At 40.9% G+C, this 11323-nt stretch overlaps 1 non-coding gene across 1 annotated transcript; it reads right to left on the reverse strand.

Moving 5' to 3' along the window:
• Positions 1 to 9178: 9178 nt before the first annotated feature.
• Positions 9179 to 9253, reverse strand: Trnas-uga. Its single transcript has one exon. It is a non-coding gene; the product is annotated as a tRNA-Ser (tRNA).
• Positions 9254 to 11323: the final 2070 nt, after the last annotated feature.

The following is an 11323-nucleotide window of genomic DNA, read 5'->3' on the forward strand; positions in this document are numbered from 1 at the left end:
CTTGGCAATTCATTCGAATGATGTCGATGTTTCGTTAGAAATTGCGCAGACATTAGAAGAAACAGGGAACAACACTGACGATTCCATGAATTGTGGCTAAACGGTGGCTGTTTTGCTAATTAAAGTCGAGAACAAAAATACAGAATCTTCCAATTGCAAAAAAAAGAAAAAAAATGGACAATACAGCTTTCAGTGACAGAAAAAGGCTGTAAATTTTTCGGTTAAATGAAGGAAAGAGAAAGCAATTTAAGTTAAGCAGTGTGCAAAGCTGCTTTCGTTTCGTATAATCTGAACTTAAGAAGTATTAGTTGAAGACAGATTTACACGAAGGACAAAATATGTGCCAAAATGAAACTTCTAAAAGTGTGAAACAAAAACTGTTTGAAATATTTAGAACTGCTCGTGATAGTCAATGCACCGTTGCCAAAGGAGATCTACGAGACGGCATCTTCCAGTTACACAGATTCAAGAAATTATACGGAAAAGAAAGACGAAGCTTCTTTTGGTCCCTTAAAATGCTATGTTTAAAGATTTTCGTACAAGATTTATGTGCAAACCGCATTTCATCATTTCGAGTGAAAAAAAAGAGTCAGTTGTGCAGCCGATGAAAGCTATGATACTTTCGTACACAATAGTGCCAGTGGTAAGTGTAAGTGGAGTAATGCTTCAGCAGCTTTATATCTATTTTTACGAACCTTAGGGCAAATCAGGAGTAAAAGAATACCACTATTTAGTTGCAAATCTCTAGTAATCGAGGTAGCAAAATCTGGACACATGGGACAGAATAATTTTCAATATTACAGCCAAAATCCTTTATTCCAGTTGCAGAAAATAATTCATTGCTTTTCTTGAACTTTTGACATGGACGTAATGAAACCTATGTCTTTAGGAGGACGCTGAAGAGATTGTTACTGTTATTCGGATTCCAAGCAGAATTAATGGTGTGATTCAGCCTCTAGAAAAAAATTGAACAGTCTAAAGCATTTTTTGGATAATTGTCGGGCAATATAGTCTCCCTTACCTCTTCGTCACTTCAGGTTTATCAACAGTATTCTTAAACTTCAGTCATTTCTACATTCTCTGTTTGCATCACCACTTTTTACTAATTTGACCAAGTATGCCTGATACGCCTAGGATTGCCATATCTAGCTGGGAATTCGTCGGGACACCCCGAAAGGGGAGAGGGAGGGGAGGTGTAGAAATGAAGTAAAAAAATTACTTAACATAATTTATTTTTGTTTAGAACACAATTATATGGAACATTTTGCAGCACAAGTAGTTGGCTCACATATTTTCGGGAAAATTTCCCCTGGATCAGGAAGTTTCTTTTCCCTTTTACATATTTATAAAACTCCACGCAAGTCAACCTGTAGTTAAACTGGCACTGTAAGACTGATTACACGGTCCCTGGCGGCAGTCTTCTGGGCCGATATCAGTGAAAATACTCTTTCCACAGTGGCGTTGTGTGAGGCAATAAAAAACAAATACTCGCATAATTTTAACAGTTGGCATTTGCGTTCAGGAGCTTCGGTTTTCTTAAGAAGGTAAATCCCGAGTGTTTAGACTTCCTCTCTTCCGAGTCACTCTTAGTTTCTGAAAAGTTCTTCAAATACATACGTTCCTGAAAACAACTGTCGCCTGAAATCTTCACACCATTTTAGTCAGCTATATGATAGTGTTGTCAATAATCATCCACGGGCGCTGAAGACTGCGCAGTTGAGCGCCCCACAAACCAAACATCATCATCAATCATCACCCAGTTCGGGGTTTCAGACAGCGTCATCCAATCACATGCTTGATATTTATTAAAAGAAATAGACCACTTCTCTAAATAATCAAATTCTATGGTACACAAGTGCCTGTTCCTCAAATTTCGAAATGAAATTCATTATTTCTTGCTTAGGGTTGTCATTCTTTAATTTATGCAAATTCATCTTGGTTTGCATTCCAATAAAATTGGCAGTCTTCCTTTCATTCAGACATCTTTGAGTGTCGTTTAATATATTTCTTACTTCACGCTTTTTATATATTTTTTTCAAACAGAGTCAAGTTCGATTGTAGAAACATGAAGTAAATTTCACTGATCGGACTACTGAAAAAATGTGATATTATCTTAGGCGGCCTGTCTTGGGTGTCAAAACTCGTTTTAATGGAATCCAAAGTTTAAGAAGTCTATCAACTGCGGGCATTAATGACGTCCATCTTGTTTTTGAGTGAGATGATTGACATCGTCGTATAAGTAGAATTCTTTCAGCTTCTCTGTCCTTACCATGTATATTGAAAAATAATTAAACATATTCATGTCGGTTATTTCAATGTCGACACTTAAGACTCCAGCAGCGCTTGGTATAGTATTGTGGAGAATATGGACGGGGCATCCAATTCCTCCAACAGCTTCTTTTGGATTCCGTCAGCTTCAGTACTGAACAACTAAAGGAAACATCTTTTCAGCCGCGTGATTCAATGCGCCGGTGACTAAGCCGTAAAATGAAATTTTTTTGCAATGCATTCGGACACGGAGTGTGGTGCGATAATATTTTCAACAGCCGCTGTAGCTTTAGTCCTGGCTGTAGACTGCTTTGCGGCGATTTTGGAGTCGGGATACATTGCGTCCTTTAGTTTTACTGTATAATCAAGAGAACTGAAGGACTGATGATGCTTCACAACTTTATAAGCTGTAGTTAGTTCTGCAGCAGCAACGGGCAATTCTTCCTGGGCATCTTCTTTAATCACGAATGTGGAAATAGGCTTTGACGTCGATACTACCGCGAATCTATTTGTAAGATTCGTCGCAGAAGTGTGATGCCTCACATCTGCCTTTTCCCTGTGAGCTTCTGAGATGAAGCAGCCACAAATCTTCCACAACGCTTCCTGAGTCGTTCGTCCTTCCTAGACAAAAAACCATTCTTTTGTACAATCACTCGAGAAGTGACGCTTTCTCTCTCCATCCTTAGACATTTTCGTAAGCTATGATAAGATAATTTTATTAGACGGTAAACAGTTGACAGTAACACTTTAGTCATCGAAGTACGCGTCACAATACACTTCATGCCCTATATATCCGCAGTAAGATCTTCAAACATTACTATCTTGCACTCGTTATTCGCAACACATTTAGAAAGAACCGTCTTATCAGATAGCTATTCAAACGGGATCTGCCCGATTATTCCGCGTGGGGCTGCTTGAATAATTCCAGCCAGTTGGCCGGCCGGAGTGGGCGAGCGGTTCTAGGCGCTTCAGTCTGGAACCGCGAGACCGCTACGGTCGCAGGTTCCAATCCTGCCTCGGTCATGGATGTGTGTGATGTCCTTAGGTTAGTTAGGTTTAAGTAGTTCTAAGTTCTAGGGGACTGATGACCTCAGATGTTAGGTCCCATAGTGCTCAGAGCCATTTGAACCATTTTGAATTCCAGCACCCTGTACTACTAGAAAAGTCTAGTACTTCCCCGCAATAACTAGAAGGTGCTTTCAGCGTCGACACAGTACACGCAACATGGAACACCATCTGTGAGACGACGTTGTCCATATAAACTTGTTGATATAAATAAAACTGAATTAGGTTGCATTTACATGTTGCGCTAACGGATAGTGTTACTTCAGTATTTGAGCCAAGCTCGTAACAGCGTTTTGTAAAATCGGGACAAAATTCGGTCTTGTCGTGATGTCGGGACAAGAAGGTCCTTAAAGGTGACGGTCTCGATACATCGGGACGGGTGGCAACGGTGGGTATGCAGTGCAATATGCAGAACACCGGCCACGACCATTTCTGACTACATTCCAGTTCTGTGTAAATAAAACAAGTAATTACAGTGAAGTGCCTGAACGCATTAATTCTTGTTTTGTCAGGTGTGCCTGGTTTAAGCAAAATCTTTGTTATGTTGTCGTCATCCAACGGAAACTTCGCGTTTTTGTGACGACTACAGGAAATGAACAAAAACTCTTTCACTGTAACAAAAATATACATTATTCGCCATAAGAGCTGTGGTACGCGAATTGTTACAAGGTATTTAACGTCAACAAATTAAAGTCACAAGTGATATAACTTGTATGTAATGTAACATCACAGGCTGCTTAGATTTCCTTTCTTCTGCTAGTCACTTGTGTAACAACTGCATTTGCAACAGTTTAGCTGTCGATGTGAACTGCAAGTTATTCAGAATATCAGTGAGTTGAGACGCTTCTGATATGACTTAAGTCCTTAAGATTCGCATGTGTACACACGGGACCTCGCGCTTCGCGGCGCTACGTCCGCTCGCCACGCCCCCTCCCCCCCTTCCCGACTGTTTATTCGCCGATACGCGCTGCAGGCAGGAAGGGCTGTCCAAACCGCTGTTATTAGCGGTTCTTCGTGCGGCAAAAATGAGAAATTATTCATTAACAGTAGGCGTACTTTCATTGCACCTTATCAGCTAAGATTATGACACCATATTTCTTTCTGTTTATTCTTCCTGTGTGAAAAAATTTCGGGGTAGGTTTCGACATGTCGGACTGGACCATTGCCTTGTGAGTACCAGGACTCAACAGCTCCATTTCCAGCGACCTCTCCGACAGTCGATCGTCAGACCTTAATCTTACATTTCCTCAACAGATAAGCCTCTAATCACTGGCTGAATACAGATTTTTGACTACTGAAATGGTGCAGATATTTCCTTGAATAAAAGGTTTAAAAAGCTATGTGACTAGTTAATGCACTTGAAACATGTAATTATTCATGCGATGCAGCTAGGAGAACTGGTGTCGATGCATTAATTACGAGGTGTGCAGTCTGATTGAGATGAATTGGGTATAGCGCTTCTTCACACATCCCATGACGTGTAGAAAGGGATAGGCGGCTATCGCCCGTATGAAGTACAGCGTCACGGAGACAGCAGACACAAACAGAATGACGCGGTGAATGTTCACTCGATTCTCGTTCCCAGAAAGTTTGCGGCTTTTCCCACCATTTACAAAGGAAGAGAGCAAGGAAGAGGAGAGTTTAACAACCCATCGAATCGATATCAGCGGTTCTAGGCGCTACAATCTGGAACCGCGCGACCGCTGCATGGGGGTTTAATTAAATACAACGCAAATAATTTTAATTTTAGTAGTTGACTGTCCGATTACGAAGTCTCGTAACCGGTTTCCCTGACTAGTATTAGTACGCAATCTGACTGCATAGAATAACAACAAAGAATGAAAGGAAATTTCCGTTACCACAATTAATTAATTAAGTCCCCAGCAACTATAAAACCTACGAAACAAAAACTACGAACAACAAAGCACAAGTGTAACTGTTCTGTGTGTGGAAGTGTGATTCAACGTACACAGCTGGCACGGTTCTTCCTCAATAAGACAAGATATTTTAAATACCATTTACACTGAATTAATTAAATAAAACTGAAATACTATAATTGCACATAGAAACCCGAATTACAGTCTAATACATGAACACAAGCCAGATGCTTTGTTGAGTGAACCTGTTAGTTAGGAAATTAAAAAAAAAAATAAAAAAATGTTTTTTACCTTCATATATATTGACTAAAAATACACTCTGATCATTACAACATCTCCATTCGAACAACATCTGCTGTCTAGCCTATCAAAAAAACTGCACACGACATGGCCTCAAATAATACAGCTATCAACATTGAAACACGTATGTAACGCAGCAGCGATGGCGAGGCATTGCAGCGTCTCTGACCAGAGAGTATGCGCTTGACCGCGCGAGTGTTGCGAGCAGTACTCTGTCAGTAGTCGTTGCAGTCAGTAGCTCAGTTCAGTTGCGTCCTGTACGCTAGTAGTCGTCATGCAGAGCGGTCGGTCAGTAGTAGTAGCCCAGTGCGGTTGTGTGATGTAGGCGGTCGGCAACACTGGTCAAGATGCTGAATGAGGTATACTGTTAATTAATATAATCATTAGATAATGTAAAAATTTATTTATTGTAATTAATTTCCAGCAAATGCCCCAATAATAATTTTTATTTCAAAAGCATTTTTCAAAAAATTTTATTTTTTTTGAACTAAAGATTTCGTTGCACTTCCCATTTCACTCCACTTTTTTTTAAAGAAAAATTTCAGTAAAATCACCAAAAAAAAGGAATATTATTATTTGCAATGCAGTTCCTCCAAGCCGTGTGCACGAAAAAGAGCAGAAATTTGACATCCAGTTATTCTGAGGTAAGACTTTAATTCTGATTGTTTTGCACAGGGCCAAAGACCGATATTTCGGTTTAATTGAATTTTCTTATCACTGAATGGACTTTAATTTTTTGTGAGGAATTTATATTTAAGTCAGATTGCGAATTTCACATTTTTGTTGCCATTGTCAGTACATTTCATTGTGGGCAGGTTATGCTTAGCGCAATGTCCATTAGCATTTCTAAATAATTTTGTTTTTCTTTTAAATTTCGGTGGGGAGGTTACACTTGGCGACACCCAGTCCAGGATCGTATTTCGTTGAGAGTCTTTTGAGGAACAGTCAGATATCTGCTCTTATTTGTTTAGATATAATTAGGATTTGGCGCAACGCTTTTATTAATCTTGTGACTTTCTTTCTACAGGTCAACGGCAATTCGTTGCTCTGTTGTATTTGTGTGTTGCTTTTGCATTTGTGCTTATTTGTTTTGTGAATATTTGTGACTATTGTTAAAATGCCGCGAAAGACTGTGAATAGTGTATCGCGAGGTATTACGAACGAAATTACCGACTCAAACAACTTTACCGATAGGACATGTGACACGCAGTGTAATAATGACAATCCTGCGTTCACTAACAATCAGTGTATTCCAACCACTAATGATGACTTTTGTCTTAATGATGAACAAACGAACTCGATTGTGTCTTGTGTTGATTTGACGACAATTGATGACGCGGGACGCTCCATTGTAATGAGCGCTACCCAGCTTAACACAACCGGTTTGGAAAATTTAAGTAACATACAAACAAATTTTTCGAATGAAAATGGTCAGTGTAGTGAAAGTACGACGGATTTATTTAATTCCGAAATAGGGACTCACAGTGTATGTTTAACTGGCAAACCTTTTTGTAAATTACAGAATGACCAAATGGTCACGCAAAACGAGACAATTCCAGATCGACCATTGAATAGCACAGAGAATAGAAATGCTAATTTTGAATCGGATCCAATTATGGCATTTTTGCGGCAAAATTTCAAACAGTTTAATGAAAAATTTAATAAAATTGATGAAAATTTCAAACAACAGAACGAAAAACAAGACAAACTTAGTGAACAGGTCAAACAACAGAACGAAAAACTTGACAATAATGCCGAAGATCTCAAACAACTTAGGGAACAGAACAAACAGCTTAATGAAAAATTAGACGACAATTCTAGACAGCTTAGTGAACAAATTAGAGCCGTTGCCGCGCAGTGTCATGACACTAAGGAACAGTTGCGCACGGAAATTGAGGCTTGTTCACAAAAAAATAGCGAAGAAATTAAGTCTGTTGCGCAAGAATTAAGGGAAATGCAAACAGCCGCAACAGAAACACTCAGAGACGAAATTAGCGGAGTCGCCAAACAGTGCTCTGAAAAAGCTACACAATTACGGGACGAGTTTAAAGCAATGACGGTAGAACTTTCGCGCACAGTGGACGCAAAGATAGACGCGAAATTCGAACAGCAGAACACTCAGATTGACGAACGCTTTAATCTTCACATACAAAACAGTGATACGCGTTTCCGCAAATTTATTCAGGATCAAAATAAAGTCAAACGTCAGGTTATGGAAACAATCACTGCACAAAGACAAGAAGACAAACGTAAAATGTTCGCGAAAGGGAAGACGTATGTAGACAATAATATTACTACAGTGTCCGACAAAATTAATACCATAGAACAGTTGAACGCGGAATTACGGGATGAAATTTCTGATCTTAAATCAAAAACAGATACACACACAGTAAATATTCAAACAGTGACAGACAGATTCGAACAATTAGATCTAACACAGGATTGCGATGTCATCAAAGCTGATGTTAAAAAACTGAGCGAAACTACGCGTAAGTTGCAAAAACAGATTAATGCGTCTGATTCTAAAACCGATGATCAGGTTAAGATACTGATTGAAAAATGTGATGAATTGGCCAGTCGTATTGATGTTATCGAAAATACTAATGACAATAAATCAGACGATACTGCACCGGTTTCATTTATCCAAACACCTGAATTTCAAAATTTACAGCAGACAATTAATGAGATCGATTCATCTAACAACACGTTACGTACGAAGTTATCAAATTTACAACAAGAAGTAACAGAGATGAAAAACATTTCAGTTAATAACATACCACAACAGACGCCACTATATGAACATGTGTCAGACTCACGCAGCGCGTATAATTTGGGTAATCTGCAGAGAGTACGGGACTTAGATTCTGATCAACCACAGTTCAATAGATTCTCTTACGATCCTGAACCTGTTCCACCACACAGAGATGATAATTTCGATTACAAACATTTTCTGTCAGTGAGAAAGTTTAAAGTTTTTAAAAACGATAGAACGCAGATTCACCCACTGGATTGGATTCAACAATTTAGCTTTGCTCTTCCACCGACTTGGCCTGTAACGCATAAACTTGAATTTATTTGCAGCTTTTTGGAAGGCGAACCGGCAACTCGTATGAGACCGATCGCGAGGCAATGTTACTCGGTAGAGGAATTTCAGAATGCTTTTCTGTCAGCGTATTGGTCGAAGACGACACAGCGCGGAATTAAAGATCAGTTAATTAGTTTGCCGAATTACGAGAACTCAAATTTTCCCAGTGTGACGCAATTTTTTGAGCACATGGTACAACAAAACCAATACCTGAGTGAACCGTACAGTGAATCCGCACTGATACAATTATGCATTTCCAAATTACCACGGTCATTACGAGTGTCACTTCTAACAGGTCAGCAAAAAGAAAATATTTCAGCGTTCAGAGATCTTTTACAGCTCTTGGAAGTACAGCAATCTGATTATTCTTTTGTAAACAAAAACTTTTCTTATAATAACCAAGGTCAACAAAAGTACAGCAATTATGATCAGACACGTAATTTCAATAGGAAAGATAACAGACGCTTTAGGAACGACAACTACCAAAATTCTAATAACAGCCAAAATTCTAATTCCAGAATGAGATTTTCACTCTGCAGCGGAGTGTGCGCTGATATGAAACTTCCTGGCAGATTAAAACTGTGTGCCCGACCGAGACTCGAACTCGGGACCTTTGCCTTTCACGGGCAAGTGCTCTACCAACTGAGCTACCGAAGCACGACTCACGCACGGTACTCACAGCTTTACTTCTGCCAGTATCTCGTCTCCTACCTTCCAAACTTTACAGAAGCTCTTCTGCGAACCTTGCAGAACTAGCACTCCTGAAAGAAAGGATATAGCGGAGACATGGCTTAGCCACAGCCTGGGGGATGTTTCCAGAATGAGATTTTCACTCTGCAGCGGAGTGTGCGCTGATATGAAACTTCCTGGCAGATTAAAACTGTGTGCCCGACCGAGACTCGAACTCGGGACCTTTGCCTTTCGCGGGCAAGTGCTCTACCAACTGAGCTACCGAAGCACGACTCACGCACGGTACTCACAGCTTTACTTCTGCCAGTATCTCGTCTCCTACCTTCCAAACTTTACAGAAGCTCTTCTGCGAACCTTGCAGAACTAGCACTCCTGAAAGAAAGGATATAGCGGAGACATGGCTTAGCCACAGCCTGGGGGATGTTTCCAGAATGAGATTTTCACTCTGCAGCGGAGTGTGCGCTGATATGAAACTTCCTGGCAGATTAAAACTGTGTGCCCGACCGAGACTCGAACTCGGGACCTTTGCCTTTCGCGGGCAAGTGCTCTACCAACTGAGCTACCGAAGCACGACTCACGCACGGTACTCACAGCTTTACTTCTGCCAGTATCTCGTCTCCTACCTTCCAAACTTTACAGAAGCTCTTCTGCGAACCTTGCAGAACTAGCACTCCTTTCTTTCAGGAGTGCTAGTTCTGCAAGGTTCGCAGAAGAGCTTCTGTAAAGTTTGGAAGGTAGGAGACGAGATACTGGCAGAAGTAAAGCTGTGAGTACCGTGCGTGAGTCGTGCTTCGGTAGCTCAGTTGGTAGAGCACTTGCCCGCGAAAGGCGAAGGTCCCGAGTTCGAGTCTCGGTCGGGCACACAGTTTTAATCTGCCAGGAAGTTTCATATCAGCGCACACTCCGCTGCAGAGTGAAAATCTCATTCTGGAAACATCCCCCAGGCTGTGGCTAAGCCATGTCTCCGCTATATCCTTTCTTTCAGGAGTGCTAGTTCTGCAAGGTTCGCAGAAGAGCTTCTGTAAAGTTTGGAAGGTAGGAGACGAGATACTGGCAGAAGTAAAGCTGTGAGTACCGTGCGTGAGTCGTGCTTCGGTAGCTCAGTTGGTAGAGCACTTGCCCGCGAAAGGCAAAGGTCCCGAGTTCGAGTCTCGGTCGGGCACACAGTTTTAATCTGCCAGGAAGTTTCATATCAGCGCACACTCCGCTGCAGAGTGAAAATCTCATTCTGGAAACATCCCCCAGGCTGTGGCTAAGCCATGTCTCCGCTATATCCTTTCTTTCAGGAGTGCTAGTTCTGCAAGGTTCGCAGAAGAGCTTCTGTAAAGTTTGGAAGGTAGGAGACGAGATACTGGCAGAAGTAAAGCTGTGAGTACCGTGCGTGAGTCGTGCTTCGGTAGCTCAGTTGGTAGAGCACTTGCCCGCGAAAGGCAAAGGTCCCGAGTTCGAGTCTCGGTCGGGCACACAGTTTTAATCTGCCAGGAAGTTTTAAAATTCTAATTATCAATATCGTCAAACTTTTCAGCAACAGGAACCGCACTTTAGTAACAATAGAGGTATTTCACAACAACAACATCAAAACCAGCCGGTTAGCATGCCTAACCAACAATGGAATGCACAAGGTCAACCAGGCTTTAATGTTTCGCCGCGTGCACGTATAGTCCCTGATACAAGAAATAGTAACGTACGGCAGCAAGGAAACAACTACGTACAAAGAAGACAGTATTTCAATTCCCATCGCAATACACCGTATAGGAATGACTATTACGACAGACGTAAAAACGATGAGCACAATTACCAGCGTACATATAATAACAGTCGGTCTCACCAACAGCAAAATCATACGCAAGAACATATTCTCATGAATGAACCCGACAGTAGGTACCATCCAGAGCGTAACACGTCTGGAAGAAGTAATAGGACAGTTCAAATAGTCGAAATGCCACAGAATCCTCCTAATAATAATAACACGTCAGATAGAATCTGACTAGATAATGTACAGGACGCATCTTCCAATAATACAAGCACTACCTTAGAC

The sequence above is a fragment of the Schistocerca piceifrons genome, chromosome 2 (genome assembly GCF_021461385.2).
Source record: "Schistocerca piceifrons isolate TAMUIC-IGC-003096 chromosome 2, iqSchPice1.1, whole genome shotgun sequence".
Lineage (NCBI taxonomy): Eukaryota > Metazoa > Arthropoda > Insecta > Orthoptera > Acrididae > Schistocerca > Schistocerca piceifrons.